This window comes from Pseudonaja textilis, chromosome 16 (genome assembly GCF_049901715.1).
Source record: "Pseudonaja textilis isolate UNSWEBS1 chromosome 16, rPseTex1.2, whole genome shotgun sequence".
Lineage (NCBI taxonomy): Eukaryota > Metazoa > Chordata > Lepidosauria > Squamata > Elapidae > Pseudonaja > Pseudonaja textilis.
In genome coordinates, this window is record NC_142005.1 from 1,007,535 (window position 1) to 1,026,842 (window position 19,308).

At 47.9% G+C, this 19,308-nt stretch overlaps 1 protein-coding gene across 25 annotated transcripts in view; it reads right to left on the reverse strand.

The window, feature by feature from the left end:
* The window catches only part of NRXN2 (neurexin 2), a 336,628-nt gene that overhangs the window by 298,434 nt on the left and 18,886 nt on the right, over window positions 1-19,308 (reverse strand). The window lies entirely within an intron of this gene.

Below are 19,308 nucleotides of genomic sequence, written 5' to 3' on the forward strand. Positions count from 1 at the left end.
AAGCAGAAGTTACTAGTCCACAACAAGTTTTATTGCTTGGCTCACAGTCGCCGCTGCAGTCTGCACAAAACGAGAGAGCGAAGCTGAGCAGGCATTTCCTCAACCAGGAGCAATCAAGTTCTCTAAAAAGGGGGAGATTGTTGAATCCCCGCCTCCCCGATTTGGGGGCACCCTGGAGATTTAAGAAGTGTCACACTGGCCTGATTGAAGGAGAAAAGGTCTCCCGTATACCCTGCAGCTGAAGGAAGGCGGCTAGACCCGGGCTTGCCTTCCCACAGCACCCATACCCGGGTCAATTGCAATCTTGGTACAGGTAGTCCTCGATTTACGACCACAACTGAGCCCAACGTGCCTGTTGCTAAGCGAGACACTGTTGTTAAGTGAAGTTTGCCCCGTTTTGCCTCTTTTCTTGCCTCAGCTGTTAAATGAACCCCTGCAGTTGGTAAGTTAGAAACCCCATTGACTTTGCTTCTCAGAAGGCCGCAAAAGGGAGATCACGTGACTGTGGGACATTGCGACGGTCATAAATATGAGTCAGTTGCCAAGCGTCTGAATCACGTGATCACAGGCAGGTTGCAAAGATCATAACTGCGAAAAACGGTCCTTAGTCGCTTTTCTCAATGCTGTTGTAACATTGAACAGTCACTAAGTGAATTGTTGTAAGACAAAGACTGACTACCTGTACTCTTTTAATCTTTTCCTAGAGAAACGGCTATCTTGAGGGGAGAGTTGATAAGTTGTTAAGTGAATCTGGCTTCCCTGTTGACTTTGCTTCTCAGAAGGCCACAAAAGGGGATTGCATGACCTCGGGACACTGAGACTGTCATAAATATGAGTCAGTTGCCAAACGCCTGAATTTTGATCACATGATCACGGAGCTGCTGGGAAGGTTGTAACTGCCAAAAAGGATCCCTAAGTCCCTTTTGTCAGTGCCGTGGTAACTTTGGTCACTAAACGAACTGATAACAGATAATCAGAGTTGGAAGGGATCTGGGAGGTCATCTAGTCCAACCCCCCGCCCAAGCAGGAGACCCTACACCCGTTTCTGACAGAAGGCAGCCCAGTTTCTTCTCTCACTGTCAGGAAATTCCTCCTTATTTCCAGATTGAATCTCTCCTGGGTCAGTTTCCATCCATTATTATTCCTTCTCTGGCCTTCAGGTGCTTTAGAAAATAGCTTGACCCCTTCCTCCTCCTCTCTGGGGCAGCCCCTCAAATACTGGAAGGCTGCTCTCCTGTCTCCCCTGGTCCTTCTCTTCCCTCGACTAGTCAGGCCCAGTTCCTGCAACCGTTCATCGTATGTTTTAGTCTCCAGACCTTTGATCATCTTAGGGAAATTACAGATTAACAGAGTTGGAAGGGACCTTGGAGGTCATCTAGTCCAACCCGCTGCCCAGGCAGGAGACCCTACACCATTCCTGACATAGGGCAGCCCAGTCTCTTCTTGAAAGCCTCCAGTGATGAAGCTCCCACACCTTCCGAAGGCAACTTCTGTTCCATGAATGGATAGTTCTCCCTGTCAGAAAGTTTCTCCTTATTTCCAGGTTGAAAAATCTCTCCTTGATCAGTTTCCATCCATTCTTCCTTGTCTGGCCTTTGGGTGCTTTAGAAAGTAGATTGACCCCTTCCTCTCTGTTGTAACTGTTCTAAGTCGAGGACTACCTGTGGTTGCGTTCCTACAACGTGCTAGGTTTGGCAACCCAAATCCATTTTTGGTGGCTCACAAGTGCAATGCTTTGTGCAGACGAGAAAGGATTAAAAGCAGTCCCTCACTCTGACATGTAGCAGGTGCACAGCCTCCCATTTCCCCCAGAGGTTGGCATTAGCCATGCAAAAGGCTGAGCATGCCCTTCTTTCGGGCAATTCCAAAGAACGGAGCAGGGGGGTGAAGCCAAAGGTGTGTGTGGGGGGGTGAGCCAGCACTGAGTCGCTCCAAACAAAATGATGTGCCAGAAAGGACCGATTGGCGTGATATCTATTAGAGCAGTGTTTCTTTAACCTTAGAGGCTTGAAGATGGGTGGACTTCAACTCCCAGAATTCCTCAGCTAGGCATGCAGCATGCATGCATGGCTCACTGGGGAATTCTGGGAGTTGAAGTCCACCCATCTTCAAGCTTCCACGGTTGAGAAACATTGTATTAGAGCAGTGTTTCCCAATCAAGGCAAATTTAGGATAGCAATAGCACTTAGACTTATATAGCGCTTCCCAGTGTTTTACAGCCCTCTCTAAGCGGTTTACAGAGAAGGGAAGGAAGGAAGGAAGGAAGGAAGGCAGGGAGGGAGGGAGGGAGGGAGGAAGGAAGGAAGGAAGGAAGGAAGGGAGGGAGGAAGGAAGACACAAGATGAGAAGGGAGGGAGGGAGGGAGGGAGGAAGGGCAATAGCAATAGCCCTTAGACTTATATACCATTTTGCAGTGCCCTACAGCCCTCTCTAAGCGGTTTACCTCTTGCCCCCCAACAATCTGGGTCCTCATTTTACTGACCTCGGAAGGACGGAAGGCTGAGTCAACCTGGAGCCTGGTGAGATTCGAAGTGCCAAATTGCAGGCAGCTGGCAGTCAGCAGAAGGAGCCTGCAGTACCGCACTCTAGCTACCGTGCCACCGTGGCTCATAGGCGGACTTCCACTCTCAGAATTCCCCAGCCAACGTGGCTGCAAAATTTAATTAATTCCATAACAAGTCCTTCTCTTTATGTATTTGTTTGTTAAATTTATATAGGGAGCCCTCAACTTGGAACAATTCATTTAGTGACCGTTCGAAGTTGCAATGGCACCGAAAAAAGGGACTTGTGACCGTTTTTCACACTTATGACTGTTGCAACATCCCCATGGTCACATGATTTACCTTCAGATGATTCACATTTATGACGGTTGTAGTGTCCCAGAGTCCAATGATCCCCTTTTGCGATCTTCTGACTAGCAAAGTCAATGGGGAATTCAGATTCACTTAATGTCTAATGACTAATATAACAACTGCAATGGTTCACTTAACAAATGTGGCAAGAAAGGTCGTAAAATGGGACAAAACCCCACAAATTTCTCATTTTGCAACATACATTTTGGGCTCAATTGCAGTCATTAGTTGAGGTTTCCTTGTGTGCTGCCCATTTGGGCAGGTTACAAACATCAGAAAAACAGAGATACAAACCTTAGAGCATTAACATTTGCCCAGTAGTTGTAGAAGTTGTAAACAGAAATCAAATGCTGCCTGCCATAGACTAGCATCGCTTTCCTCCTACCTACCATATCTTTTAGGGCTGGAGCTTGACGCTCAAAAACGTCTAAGCGGAAGTTCACTAAGTGGGCCAAAACTTTTATTTTTGTCACATTCAAGGAGCAAAAGTCTTGGGAGAACAATTCTCTCTTCCCCCTACCGGCACATAGCAACCGACAGTGTCTAGCAGCAGTTGAAAGACAGCAAGCAGAAGCAGACAAAATGATTATGAAACTTGTAGACATCTTGAGCCATCTCTGCCTTCCATTTTAAGGCTCTCTGCATTCATCACTTGGCTAGACCACAAGCCTTAGACAGCACAAGCACTTCCTTTGGAGGAATTGAAATCCATATTGTATCTTAAAATTGCTACGGATGAAAAATAGTGAATTAGAGAGAATGCTATTTGGTAGATGGGGGTCATTTTTCTCCTCCACCCTCCATTTGTCAAGGGATCAAAAACGAGTAAAGCAATTGGGGGGAAGAGGGCAGAATTGTTAAACTCTTTGGCTTGTTTTACATACATATATGCACACGAGTGTGCACAGACACACACCCCTAGATGACCTGCCCAACTAAAGCAAAGGCAAACCTGGTTAGGTTCCTGGATGAGAGACCACCAAGAAATGTCAAAGCTGTAGGCTAGACTGGGAAGCCAAAAAAACCCCAAAACACCCCACCCGGTAGAAATCCTTGCCAAAAATAATGGAGTCACCAGGAACCAAGAGAGACTTGAGGGAGAATCAGTATTTTGCCCCCCAAAAGGTATCCATCCCCAGTTGTCCTTGACGGACCTTGAACATTTAACCAGATTCAAATTTTGTTACTACCTATGGATAGGAGACCACCTGAAGATCCTAAGGCAACAGACTAGTCTGGCAAGCGTTTAAAAAAAAAATATCCCAGAAAATGGCAAAGGGGAATTTCCATAAGGTTGCCAAGAAAACTATAAAACTTGATTTGAAGAATTTAAATACAGGTAATCCTTGATTTGAGACCACAATGGAGCCCACGATTTCTGTTGCTAAATGAGACATTGTGAGTTTTGCCCCATTTTACGACCTTTCAGGCCTCAATTGTTAAGTGAATTCTTGCAGTTGATAAGTTAGTTACCCGGTTGTTAAGTGAATCTGGCTTCCCCATTGACTTTGCTTGTCAGGTGACAAAACCCTGGAACATTGTGACTGTCATAAATATGAGACAGTTGCCAAGTGTCAGAATTTTGATTACATGACCACAGGGATGCTGCAAAAGTCGTAACTGTGAAAAACGGTCCTAAGTCACTTTTCTGAGTGCCGTTGTAACTTTGGTAAAAGGTAAGGTTAAGGGATCCCTTGCAGATCCGTGCTAGTCGTTTCCGGCTCTAGGGGGCGCTGCTTATCTCCGTCGCAAAGCCGAAGAGCCAGCGCTGTCCGAAGACGTCTCCATGGTCATGTGGCCAGCATGACTAAACGCCCGAAGGCGCACGGAATGCTGTGACCTTCCCACCAAAGGGGTCCCTATTTTTCTACTTGCATTTTTTACACGCTTTTGAACTGCTAGGTTGGCAGAAGCTGTTGGGACGAGGAACTCCATTACGTGGTGCTAGGGATTCGAACCGCCAAACTGCCAACCTTTCCGATCGACAAGCTCAGCGTCTTAGCCACTGAGCCACCATGTCCCCTTTGAACTGTTGTAGGTACAGGACTAGCTGTTCTCGTCTATCTTTCCACGGAGAAACTGCTATTTGAGGGGAGGGGGGGCAGGGGAACATGGCCAGACGTGTGGAGGGACTCCCCAGATCACACACACCCACCGGCCTCCCACCATCCCTTAAACCTGGAGAAACAAACCACCATTGCGGCTTTCACAGAAACCTTATTCCAGCTCCATCGAAGGGAACGGCTGCATCAATCTTGCTCTTTTTAAGCAGGAAAAAAAAAAAAACCCCAAAACCCAACCCTTCTGAAGCATTTATGTGTGGTTGAATTCACCCTGGTGGCTGGAGGGCAGCCTTCTGGGTCCACAATCGGGACACGAAGCAATGATGTCATCCCAACGGCCGGGTGGGCTCAAGAGGCTAAGCCACGCACACAAAAATGAAATCCCAGGTTAATCGTGTCCTTCTTCAGCACATGTGCGAATGCAAGGAAGGGGGTTTGCAACGGGCCAGTTTCAACGTAAACGGGATATGGGTGAGCCCAGCCAGCGTCTGGCTCTGCGATGGCCCTTTGAGGGGAAGGGAAGTCTTGTGCCAGGGGGCTCTGGCTTGGCATTCCCAGGGTGCCACCCAGCACTGCCCTGGCCCAAAGCAGGTTGGGAGTGCCCCTTCGTGGCCACGCCTGCCTGCCAGGCTTGGGGGCTCAGTCCCAGCCTCCTCCTCCTCCTCCTCCTTCCTGCTCTTGTGCCACATGGAGAAAGGAAAGCCAGGGAAGCCAGGCACATTAGGATGCTCCTCTGTCCTCCCGTTGCCATGGAGACCACTCCAATGATCCCTCAAGCATGACGGAGGCAGCCATATTTTTCTGACTGCTGCAGAGCCCCCTCTCCAAATGGACCCTGTCAACCAGAGCAGAATTGCTCCTGAATGAGGAGACGGGGGGGGGGGAAGGCATCTTGCGGTTGGGGCCCAATTCAGAGGGGGTGGGGGGGGGGGGGGGTTGGCTCTCTCAAACCTAAAACGGGAGCCGCCCCCACCCCCCACCCCCCAGCCCGCTTTGCTTTCCCTTCCACCTGATTTTCCCCCTTTTTCCTATCTCCCTCCCACCACCCCTCCTTCCCTCTCACGCCCAGCTGTTAATCCTGCCCCTCCGTTCCCGTCCATCTTGCTTCCCTGAACACCCAGCACTGCAGCACTGCACAAAGGGAACACACCCTGCCTGCAGGCTTCCTCTGGAGCAAAACACGGGGAAAGACAAGACCTTCCCGGGGAGAAACTGAGACGTTGGGGAACTGCACCCCATGTTTGCCAGGTGATGAGGGGACAGCGAGGATGCCAGCACACTTGGGGGGGGGGAACGCAAACAAGGAGGCTTGCGGGTGGCACCTCAGAGGCCGATGCCAATTCAGCCAACAGCAAGGCCACCGCCATCCCACGAGCAGGAGAAGCCTCCGATACACACAGCGTGTCTCTTCGCACGCCTCCTCCTCCCTCTCCCCCACGGCTCAAACTGCCACTTGCATTCACGTCTCCTCCACTCCCACCACAACTGCGGCCTTACACGCCCACTCGCCAGCGCCTCTCAACCCAAATCTCTCGGTCTCAATGGCGGCCTGAACACACTCTACCCTTTGGTACCCGTGTGGCACTTAGCATAGACTTGTGCAATTACCAGCCGAGTTTCCCACCGTCTGGTTTGTCCATCAGGTAGCTTGCGTTCTACGAGAACGGCAATCCCATTTGGTGAAGTACGTTGTGTGAATCTGGCTTTGCTGGGGGAGGGTAGGGGTAGGGGTAGGGGTCGGCAGCTCTAAGGCCTTTCTTACCCAGGGTGCACGTTCAACCAACCAGAACGGGGGAGGCAGGGAACATTAGGGGTCCTCTCTCTTAAGAATGTCCATCTGGTGGGACCAAGAAGAAGAGCCTTCTCTGTGGTGGCTCCTTCCCGGTGGAATATCATCCCAGCAGAGATCACGTCTCCCCCATCCCCGCTTGATACTCTTTGGAAAGGCCTTGAAGACATGGTTCTGCCAGTGGGCCTGGGGACCCCAGGGTGATGCGGAGCCCCTTATTGGGGTTGGTCTGATTGCTGTCATCGGGAGGGCATTATTTTCCTAAGATGCTTGGAGTCACCAGGAGTGACTTGGGCAACAATATAAATTTCCCAAACAAACGTCAATAAGGCTGATTTATAAATAAATAAAATATATTTATAAAGAAATGATTGCTGGGGGTGTGTGTGTTGGAAACGATTGTGGGGCTAGAGGCTAAAACAAATGAAGAACGGTGGCAGGACTTGGGTATGTCTAGTCTAGTGAAATGAAGGAGTGACATGACAGCAGTCTCTGAGTATTTGAGAGGCTGCCACAAAGAAGGGGGGGGGGGTGTTACTTTATTCTCCAAAACACCTGAGGGCAGGACAAGAAGCAACGGGTGGAAAGTAATCCAGGAGAGAAGCAACCTGGAACTAAGGAGAAATTCCCTGACAGTGAGAAGAATTAATCAATGGAACAGCTTCCCTTCAGATATTGTGGGTGATCCAACATTGGGGGTTTTCAAGAAGAGACTGGACAGCCATTTGTCTGAAATGGTATAAGGTCTCCTGCTTGAGCAGGGGGTTGGACTGGATGACCTCCAAGGTACCTTCCATCTCTGTTATTCTGTTAAATGTCACATTTTCAGGAATCCTTTCCTCCTTCCCTCTTTTTTGCCCCAACCTGATATGGATAGGCAGTGAAATAAAATGCTAGGAAAGGCCATCTTTACATTAAACGTTGGTCCCTTCAAACCTCGAGTTTTCCCATTCCCAACTCTGCACCGGTGTTCTTGGTCGACACAGGCATCAAAAGCCACACCTGGTTCCTTTTCAAGTCAACTCTTTATTCAACATCTGGAAACAGATCTTAGGGAAGGCAAAGCGCGGTTCTTTGACTAAGAGCCTGCTCGCACAGCCGGTCTCCAATTTCTCCATATGGGCTGGGAAAGAGGCTGATTCAGAATGTGGAAGGCCACCCTCGGTCCAGGCCCATAACATTAAGGTAAATAAAGCCACAGCCTAATTGGGAAAAGGCGCTTGTCTATGGGTCTACCTGCTGTTTTGCAATCATAAAAGGTTTATGCCTTTGTGCACATAAAGGGAATGAGAGGCCTTGTTACCTCTTCAGCTTTATACGCCTGGGCTGCACATATGCTCCAGATCCTAAATCAGGAAGTGAAACGTGCAGTCAAGGTGGCACATCTCTCAGCCTGAAAGGCACCACAGCAAAAGAACATTATTCCATGGAAATTAACCTGTGTGCCTCCTGCCTATCGGGTTCAACTTGATAAAGGAGAATGGTGCTTTCAAAATTCCTGGCAAAGAAACCTCAGAGCTGAGCATGGCTAATTGTGCTTCTTCAGTGACATTGTAAGGAAAGTGTGTGTGTGTGTGAGAGAGAGAGAGAGAAAGGAGAGGGGAGGGAGGGAGAGAGAGAGAGAGAGAGAGAGAGAGAGAGAGAGAGAGAGAGAAAGCCTCTGCTTAGTCCTCTCTCCAGCAGCCTCCCTGGCTTCCCGCTCTTGCATGTACAGTTCCGGGAGAGGCATCTGGGGTATTCTTCAAAGCAGTGATGTTTTTGAAGAGATATCCAAAGAAATCACACACACCCCGCAGCCATCAGGGGAAGAAATCAGAAAGGCCATGTCTTCTCAGCTTGATTTTTTTTGGGGGGTGGGGGTGTAATGAAACTCACCAAAGAAAAAAGGGGGAATTCAGGGTCTGCATCTGCATGAACCGAATCAGCGCTGAAACGGTATTTGTTACTCACGAACCTACCCCTGGCATTACTGGGGTGAATAAGAAAGTACAGGTAAGATGTCCCAAAGGGGCTTTTTTCAAGAAGCAACTGGACTTCCTTATTTTTCTTCGAAGACGTTTCGCTTCTCATCCAAGGAGCTTCTTCAGCTCAGAGCCGGCTGGTGGGGAATCCAGGCAGAGCTGAAAAAGCTCCTCAGATGAGAAACGAAACGTCTTCGAAGAAAAACCCAGAAAGTCCAGTTGCCTCTTGAAAAACGCACCTTTGGGACAACCATCACCTGGAGGACTGAGAATCTCCATAGAAGACAGGTAAGATGGTTGCTGGAAGATTAGAAAGTTAGGGGCCCACTCCTCTAGGGAGATCCACCCCCCCTCCTCTAAGTGCAGCCCAGAAGAAGGGCCTTCCCGTGGTGGCTCTCTCCCTGTGGAACATCATCCCGCGGTGGACATTGAGTCGTGGTGGCGCAGGGGTTAGAGCTCAGTACTGCAGGCGACTTCTGCTGATGCCAGATGCCTTCAATTTGGCAGTTCGATCCTCATCAGGCTCAAGGTTGTTCCCTAGACCAGGACCCGGATTGTTGGGGACAAGAGGCTGACTCTGTAAACCGGTTAGAGAGGGCTATAAATGCACTGTGAAGCAGGATGTAAGTCTACTGCTATCCTTGCAGAGATAAGACTGGCCCCATTTTGACATTTTTTTGCATGGAGTTGTGGGGACCCCGGAATGGGATGGAGCCCTTCAAGTGGCTCCTTTGATGTTCTCACCAAAGGGAGGGTGTTAGTATTTTATTGCCTTTTTATTGTTCTTGTATTGGGCTTTTATCCATGTCACTGAGAGTAAGTTCAATGTCCATATAAATTTTCTTAAATAAACATTTTCCAACCTGGATATCGGTGTAGCTTTTCTAGCTAAACCATCACGTTGGATAATTGCCATCCTGCCAATCTAACGTGGCCGGAGGAGTTATAATAACTAGCCAGGCAAGTGCAATTCCATGTCTTGGTGTCATGGATGCTCCATCACTGGAAGGTTTCAAAAGTAGACTGGACAACCATTTGACTGGGATGGTGTAAGGTCTCCTGCCTTGAACAGGGGGTTGGACTAGAAGACCTCCAAGGTCCCTTCTAGCCCTGTGTTTCTAAAGCATAGGGTGTAGGTTGATACGAATAGCTAGCCAAAATTGCGTCAGTACAAGTAGATGTCAGAACTACCATGGGGAACTTTCTGTTTCCCAATCCATTCAGATCCGCAGAGACAAATCAGGCGCTCGCTGGTTGGGCACAGGGTGGCAATGATAAGACGCCCTCTGTCCGTCTGAATTAGTCACCTTAATGGCAGGGCTCTTCATCAGGCTGCAGCTGATAGCCAGGTGATCAATAACCCAGCTGGCACCAGACACACACAAATCACACCTGCAGCAGGCATTTCCAACGGCCCTGGTCCACTGGTATCTACACATCAGTGACCTGCTGGCAGCCATTGGACATGATTTGCCTGCAGGTTGGGCTGTAAGCACTAATTGGCAGGAGGTCATTTGCATATGCGGAAGATCATTTGCATATGCATATGGCAAAAGAGTGGATTGATCACCCAGGCTTCGACAGCAAAGCCATTTACTGCTGATTAAGTCGCCCGGAGGATAAAACATAATCTGATTCCCAAACTGGAATGATTAACGTGGATTAGCTAGCTAAAGACAATCATAAATACTAATGGGGAAAAGGGGAGCGGGGGCTGGACCACAGAGAGAAAATCAAACCCCGGATATTTAAGGTACAGGTAAGTTCTCGACTCGCGACCCCAGTTGAATCCAAAATTTATGTTGCTAAGTGAGAAACCTGTTTACGACCTTTCTTGCCAGGTTTGTTGAGTGAATCACTGCAGTTGTTAAATTAGTGATGCGGTTGTTAACTGAATCTGGCTTCTGCAAAGGTCACAAATGGGGAATCACCGTGACTCCAGGACACTGCCACCATCATAAGTGCGAGTCACTTGTGTCAAGCATCCAAATATAAATCACATGACCATGGGGAAGCGCCAATGGTCATAAGTGTGAAAAACGGTTGTGAGTCCCTTTTTTGCAGTGCCGTTGTAACTTTGAATGGTCACCAAACGAACTGTTGTAAATCAAGGACTACCTCTGTGTGATTTTAATACAGAAAAGGGCATGACATGTATGTTTTGAAATCACACAGACAACTTGCACAACACCACTCAATGGTGTGTTTGAGGAAGCAGCAGCCCCCTCAAAAAGCAACCCTCTAGGCTGTGGGACACCAGGGGGGGTACAAACCCCAAGTCCAAAGTGTTCCTCCCAACTTGGCTGGACCTTCCCCACTTCGCCCATACAGGGTGGAGTCTTAATGCAGACAGTCCCAAAGGGAACGTAGGCCCCAGGGGTGGGATTCAAATTTTTTAACAACCGGTGCTGTGAGCGTGGCTTAGTTGGTGGGCGTGGCTGGGTGGTCATGTTACTGGCTGGGCATGGCCAACTCAATATTTATTTTTATTTATTTTTATTTGTCAATTGCTTACAAGATAATAGGTATAAGTATATACATAGTTATGAATACATGAAATGGGTACATATAAGATTGCAATGTATGATTTTATATACCATACTTAGATCAGACCGAAGACGGCGTAATTCAAGGTTTTCTAGTTCTAGAATTTCAAGTCTGGTGGCATAAAGTATTCTGCAATGAGTAGAGGAGTGGAGAACTCTTACATCACTCACATATCACTCACATCGAGGCATGCATTTCCTTGCCTAGCCTCTCATGACTGCGGGGATGCTGCAACAGTCGTAAGGGTGAAAAAAGGTCGTAAGTCACTTTTTTCAGGGCCATTGTAACTTTGAATGGTCACTCCACACAAGCAAAGTACCAGCAAAGGAGGGGAAAAAAACTCCAGAGAGGTTCCAGAGACAGGAAGTCCAGTCCTGCCAAGAATGTAATAAGGGTTAACAGGGAGGCAGTTTCTGTAAGCAACACCAGAATGCTTCCTTCCTGTCTTCCTTACAGGATTAGCCCAGAAATTTCTTCTAACAACCGGTTCTCCGAACTGCTTAGAATGTTAACAACCGGTTCCAGCGAATAGGTGCGAACTGGTAGAATCCCACCCCGGTATGGCCCTTGGATACTGCATCATCATTCACTGAATGTGCATGGCACACTCGGCTATTGCTTTCTTGGTTGCCAAGTGTGCACTGCCCGTGAAAAGAAATGCAGTGGATGAGTGTCCAGAAGAAATTAGAAATCTGCTTCCATTTGCATCCTGCCCACACAGGGCTATTTAGTTGGAGGGATGGAAGCCAAATGCGGCTCAGCAGCTGGACGGCCCCCCATCACTCCAGCAGCCCCACATTCCCTTCCATGAGCACCTGCACATTGGCCTACCCCACATCTCTGCCTACTTTCATCTTTGTTTTCATGCCAGGAAGTCACAACATCAAGAGACGTCAGTCACAGCACTAGGCACCCAATCTTATCTCGCTGGTGCAGACACGGCCCGTTGTTCCCTTCCTTGCTCTCACTACGTAGGACACGAGAAAGGCAGAAGGCCACAAAAGAGCTCCGTGTGTGTGCGCACGCATGCAAACACACCGCTGGTGATGCAAGCAATGGGGAAGACTTCCTAGCGACCTCATGCGTGGACATAGCACGCCTAACCGGTGCACAGAATCAACAGAGAAAGCGAAGCATGTGGAAAAAGGCTGATCAGATAAAAAGAGGTGCGGAAGAATTACAAAAAGCTGAGTGCCAGGGCCAAAATCAGGAGTGCCTTTTTAGGCTAAAAAAACTTTATTCAAAGGCATAAAATTTTGTGAGGTTCACGTACGCTCTAAGCGTTGCTTCCCAAACCTGAATAAATTATCCAGAATTGGGTAAAAGTGGTTTTTCCTTTAGTAATAACAATGCAAGACCCATTACCCATTACAGGGACATTTAAATTAAGGAAGATTGCTATGTGGATTAAAATGGTGATACGCCTTCTGCACACGGACCTGCTTCAAAGCCAGGGAAATTGCTGCTAACTGCAGGAGAAGGGATGACAGAACCTGAGGGTGGAGTGAAAAGACGGATCAGCCTAGAATCCCTACGGAGCCACAAGCGAACTAAGTCCAACCTCCCCTATCTAACTCTAAGCAATAGCACTAAAGACTTATATCCCGCTTCACAGTGCTTCACAGCCCCCTCTAAGCGGTTTACAGAGTCAGCCTTTTACTCCCCAACAATCCGGGTCCTCATTTTACCCACCTCGTAAGGACGGAAGGCTGAGTCAACCTTAAGCCGGTCAGGATCGAACTCCTAGAGTGAGCCGTGAGTTTGTTTGCAATCTCCCCACAGCTCTAAGCCTTATCTAACTCTTAATCAGGAGCTGAGACTTAGTGGAGGAGTTTCCTGCGCCAAGGCTTTTGGCAAAAGAAAAAAAAGGAATGAGCCTAACAGAACGTTCCCGTGTGGACCTGGTCTTTTGCATCTGACAGTAACTCAGTCAATAAAGGGGAAATGGGCAGGGGAATGCCCCTGACCACCGACAAGAGACCTCGCCCGCTGCTACATCCCCCGTTCCAGCTGTGTGAAATGCGCACAAAGGGCCACGGGTTCAGATAAGCAGCAGCTGCCCTCTTGGGGCAAACTGAGCTGTTGAAGAGCGGAAGTTGGAGGGAGAAGGAATCCAGAGCGTACGCGCACACCCACACCCACCCACCCACACACACACACAGAGACACCCTTGTAGGGCCAGGTCCCAGCCTCTGGTTGAAACCGGCTTTATCTGCCAGGGACAAGGCAGTGGGTGACATCTTGGTGAGGGAAGTCAAGATGCCATCGACAAGGCAGTGAAGGGAAAAGCGCCCGGGAGATAAGCACCAGGTGATGAAATGCCGGACACAGCCGCTGGCAAGTTTAATCTCCGGTCCTCTGCTCCAGGCGGCAGCAGCAGCAGCAGCAGCAGCAGCGTCATTTTCCTTGGAGATGAATGCCAGGGTCCTGGGCTGAGGATTTGCTCTCCTAACGGCAAGCCAGAGGAGCAGAGGATCTGTACGCCACCCCAGGGGCCAAAGAGACCCCCCCCCTCTGGGAAGCTCCCCGGGAACAAGAAGAGCAAGAGTGCCTTCCTCGTTCCCATCTCTCAGCTGTCCTGGAGATGAAACATGGCTCTTCTGACTGACAGTCACGCGTCGTCTTCACCTTCCCTGAATCCCTTTTTCAAGTTGTCCACGGGGTTGCTAAACCATAGGCGTGTTGTGGCAGTGAGTCCCGCAGGATAGCCGTATACAGTGGGAAAGCAGCCATCTTTTTCATCTGCTTTCTCCCCAATCCCCTTTCTTTCCCCCCCCCCTTCACTTAGTTAGAGGGGCTGCGGCACTTGAGAGGAAAGAATCTGTTCCTGATTGACATGGATTCAATCCATTTCCCTCTTTGGCTGGTGGGCTTTCTAGCCTCTGCGTTCAGAAGGCTCTATGGTCGCAGGACCGCCTAAGACTATGGAAGTCTTTTACCACTAGGTGCAGAACTACAGTAGAGTCCTCCCAATGAGAAGGCCAGAGGAACAGTCACTCTAGGTTCTACATCAAAACAACTCTATAGTCGCAGGGCCCTGGAGGACTATGGCTTGTGGAGGTACTTTTGTTCTTCCGGCAAAAGCTCGGGGCAATAGAGTGCAAAAGCCAGAGAGGCTGCCACTCTAGCTTCTGCTGAGATATCACTATGGTTGCTCTTAATTCCTCCCCAGAAAGAATTCTCCCAGTACAGGTAGTCCTCAACTTACAACCGTTCATTTAATGACCGTCCGAAATTACAAGGGCACTGAAAGAAAAGTGACTTATGACTTATGTCTTTCACACTTATGACCGTTGCAACATCCCCTTGACTGCGTGATCAAAATTCAGACGCTTGGCAAATGACTCATACTTACGATGGCCGCAGTGTCCCGGGGTCACGTGAACCCCTTCTGACAAGCAAAAGGTCAATGGGGGAAGCAACTGTGTTTCTAACTTAACAACTGCAGTGATTCCCTTAACAACTGTGGCAAGAAAGGATGTAAAGTGGGGCTAAGAACACCTAACAACTGTCTCACTTAGCAACGGAAGTGTTGGGCTCGGTCGCAAGGCTAGGACTTCCTTGTACTGCAGCACTGCCGTAAGTTGAATCCAGAGCGGGTAGGACTCACAGCTGCGTGGAGGTTGCTATTGGGAAACCCACCAAAAGGCAACTGGCTACTCTTGTTTTCTTGTGCTCTTTTTCACCGCCCTGCCTAGATAAATATTTTAGGCATTTTATAGTTGTTGAGCATCCTCTAGTTATTGACTTTGCTGGTCCTGGAGCTGAAAGCAATTGTGTTTGGGGTTAATATTGGCAGGCCCAGGAGCCATCCGGAAATGGGAAATCAAACAAGCCGCTTCAAATGAGCCCAGCGTCCAGACCGCCAAAATTGAATGGTCTCTGCAGCCCGAGAATTCAATAGGTGATCTAACAATAGATTTGCAGGGCTGTGCTACAGAATCCCATCCTTCTCCTCGGGAGCCTTTGATTCAATAGAAGGCACATTTAACGCTCGCTGGTTCTTTTTTGGGAACAAGCTTTTTTTCCCCTGAAGATGAGCGGAGCAAGACACCGCGGAGAGGCCTTTCAACTGACTTTGTCACTAATTTGTGCTTCCCTGCAACACAAACGGCGGTTGGGAGTTGGAGGCTCAGGAGGCCCTTCCAGTGTCTGCTCAGATGTGTTCAAGACACAGACTGAAGACTTAGGCAGCTCCAAGGAGCCTTCCCCAGTTGGGGAAAGTTGCTGGGGTTTGGGGAGGAGCGAAAATAACTTGCCGTGCAGGATTAAAATGTTCCTTTGTGGAGATTCGGCTCAAGGGGGATGGAAGTCAAGCTACCTTTCCAAATTAAATCCAGAAAGTCAGAATCTGGATCATAGAACGCAGGATTATAAGGCTGGAAGGGCTAGTCCAGGGAAGAGAAGGACCGGGGGAGACAGGAGAGCAGCCTTCCAATATTTGAGGGGCTGCCCCAGAGAGGAGGAAGGGGGTCAAGCTGTTCTCCGAAGCTCCTGAAGGCCAGACAAGGAAGAATGGATGGAAACTGAACAAGGAGAGACTCAACCTGGAAATAAGGAGGAATTTCCTGACAGGGAGAACAATCAACCAACGGAACAGAAGTTGCCTTCGGAGGTTGTGGGAGCTTCATCATCCCTGGAAGCTTTCAAGAGGAGACTGGACTGCCATGTGTCAGAAATGGTGTAGGGTCTCTCGCGTGGGCGTGGGTTGGACTAGATGACCTACAAGGTCCCTTCCAACTCTGATTATCTGTATTATTGACCTTGGGGGTCTTCTAATCCAACCCTCTGCTTGAGCAATCTTTTCTCGAAAACTTCCCAGTGATGGAGCACCCACAACTCCGGGAGGAAAGCTGTGACATTCATGAATTGTTCTCACTGTCAGGAAATGCCTCCTTACTTCTAGGTTGGGTCTCTCTTTAATAGACTTCCAACCCATTGTTTCTTGTCCTGCCCTCAGGTGCTGTGGAGAATAATCCCCTCTTCTCCGTGACAGCCCCTCAAGTCCTGGAAGACAGTTATCATGTTCCTGTAGGATCGAAGTAGCGCTTTAAATGCCTCCAAATAAATTTAGATTACTGTATTTCAAACCCTTGGAATTGTGGGGTGGTGGTTGTTGTTTTTTTGCTTTCAAATGAATGCTGAGATCCAAATCCAACTGGCCCACTTTGTTTCAAACATTTTAATTTAATTGATTTTCCTAATTGATTCAAAATGGATTGCATTTTTCAAATTAAAGTTTTGAATCAGTTCGGTAGTCCCCATCCGACATTCAGTAGTATTACAAACAGCCCTCGAGAACACAATAATTTTGAACCCTCGATAATTCTAATAAAATTATTTTTCCTCCTTTCCCCAAAGCGCTGGTAAATTTTGAAAATAAGAATCTACATTTTGTGTTTAAAAATGTGTTTGGAAGAAAATGTGGTGGGTTCACAAGGTGTTAGAGATGTAAGTGTTGTGGTGAGGATTAAGAAGAAAAAGCAAAAAGAGGCCTAGAAAATGAAATAGGGACAGATTTTTTGTTTTGTTTCTCCATTTGAATGTTCTCGGCCAGTCTTTAAAGCCTGAGAAAAAGGAAGAGTAATCATTTTTAAAGCTCTTTTTCTCAGCCTACAGGAAGATATGTCAGCAAAGTTATCAAGGTGAGAATATGCCAAAGTTTAGGTATCTCCTAACAGCAACAGCCCTTAGACTTATATACCACTTCACAGTCCATTATAGCTCACTCTAAGCGGTTTAGAGAGTCAGCCTCTTTCCCCCAACAATCTGGGTCCTCATTTTACCCACCTCGGAAGGAGGGAAGACTGAGCCAACCTTCAGCCGGTCAGGATCGAACTCCAAGCAGTCGGCAGAATTAGCCTGCAATGCTGCATTCTGACCACTAGCGCCCCCATGGTTCTAATCATGTTGAGGTGCTCATTTCTGTAGGAATCCTTAGCCAGGCACCCTTGCCAACATTCCCCTCTCTTTCCCCTTGTCTTCCCCATTCAACTCTAGACCTGGACTGCTCAGATCTGGTTCTCAGATCTGATTGTCCACTATAGGGGTTAGAAGATCATTTAAAGAGCAGAGAAGGTGGTTTTTAAATGAGTCACAGCCAATTTCACCACCTTTTTTGCTACGGTTGCTAATTGCTGCAGTTGTTAAGTGAATCGTGTGGACGTTAAGCAAATCCAGCTTCCCCTCTCAACTTTGCTTATCAGAAGCCAGCTGGGAAGGTCCTATAACCCCTGGGATGATGAAAATAAGGAGAAACTTTCTGACAGGGAGAATAATCAACCCATGGAACAGAAGTTGCCCTCAGAAGTTGTGGGAGCTTCATCCCTGGACGCTTTCACGAAGAGACTGGACTGCCATCTGTCAGAAATGGTGTAGGGTCTCCTGCTTGGGCAGGTGGTTGGACTAGATGACCTATAAGGTCCCTTCCAACTCTGATTATCTGTTATCTGTTAAATTGTTATACATACGTTGCAATTCCCCGAATTTTGATCAGGTGACCATGGGACGCTCCGACCATCATAAGCACAAGGACTGATTGCAAGTCACTTTTTTCAGGGCTGTTGTAACTTCAAACAGTTGTTAAATGGTTGCAAATCACGCTCTTATCTATATAACACTTGGGTGGCCTGCAGGTAGGAGGAAAACCCGTCTTCACATTCATAAATGCAGCTCCTGTTTATTTTATTAATGTAAGTTTGTTTGCTTAAATGATGCTAGAAAGTGTTGACATCTGCTGGAATGGGCGGGAAAGAATGGAAACTGCTGGAAAATTCAGCAGCCACCCAAGATAGAGGTAACCCTCGAGCCCAAATTTTTTGTTGCTAAGTGAGACAGCTGTTAAATGAGCTTTGCTCCATTTTACGGCCTTTCTTGCCACAGTTGTGAAGTGAATCACTGCGGTTGTTAAGTTAGTCTGACAGTCGTTAAGTGGATCCGGCTTCCCGCATTGACTTTGCTTGTCAGAAGGTTGCAAAAGGGATCGTGTGACTCCGGGACACAGCAACCATCCTAAACTGGAGTCAGTTCGTAAGCCTCCGAATTTTGATCATGTGAATCAAACAGTGCATTTGTGATTTAGTCCTATTATTATTATTATAATTATTCTAATTTTTAAAAACTCTGTAGTGTGACTGTGATGTGCTGTTTGGGGCACTGTGCTGGAGTAGCTTTCAAATTTCATTGTATTCGTGGAATGCAATGACAATAAAGGTATTCTATTCTATTCTATTTTATTCTATCCTATCCTATTCTATTTTATTCTATTCTATGTGACCACAGGGATGCTACAATGGTCATAGGTGTGAAAAATGGTCCTAGGTCACTTTTTTTGTGCCGTTGTAACTTTGAGCGGTCCCTAAATGCACTAAATGAAAGTCAAAGTCTACCTGTATCCGGAAACACGGCCTGGCAGCCCCGGTTAAGGAAAAAAATCCAAAATGGATTACATCCTTATGGAGTAGGAGGGGGAGGGGAAAAAACCCCTCGGAGTGCAGCTATTTCCAGCGTGCGTCTTGCGTCTAGAGAAACACCAAGCGAGCCTCCCGCTCCCATTCACCCTCCTCCTTCCCACCCATTATCTGTAGATGTCAGCATTTAATGGGGAAAGCTGGTCATTATTCAGCAACGGGAAAAGAATTAATGGCTTTCCAGACATTTCTCCTCCCTGCGGTGTGGCTTCTCTGGCGTCACTGTAAATATATTAACAAACGTATTTATTCCTGCAAATCAATGCTGGCAGATGCATAAAAGGACAAACACAGGAATAAATTAAAGAGATGAACAGCGGGGCTGCTGCATTGCCTTGTAAGGAGAGCAGCTGCCAGTTGGGTCTCACCTATCCCAGGCCTCCTATCACAGAGCCGTTTTAATGCCGTGGGGTATTTGGTTCTGGTTTGGTTCTGCAACCCAACAGGAGAGAAACAGACTCCAGAGGGTAATTAGGACTGCAGAAAAAACAATTACTACCCACCTGCCTTCCATGGAGGACCTGCATCCTGCACGAGTCAAAAAGAGGGCTGTGAAAATATCTACAGACCCCTCACATCCCGGACATAAACCGTTTCAACTCCTACCCTCAAAACGACGCTATAGAG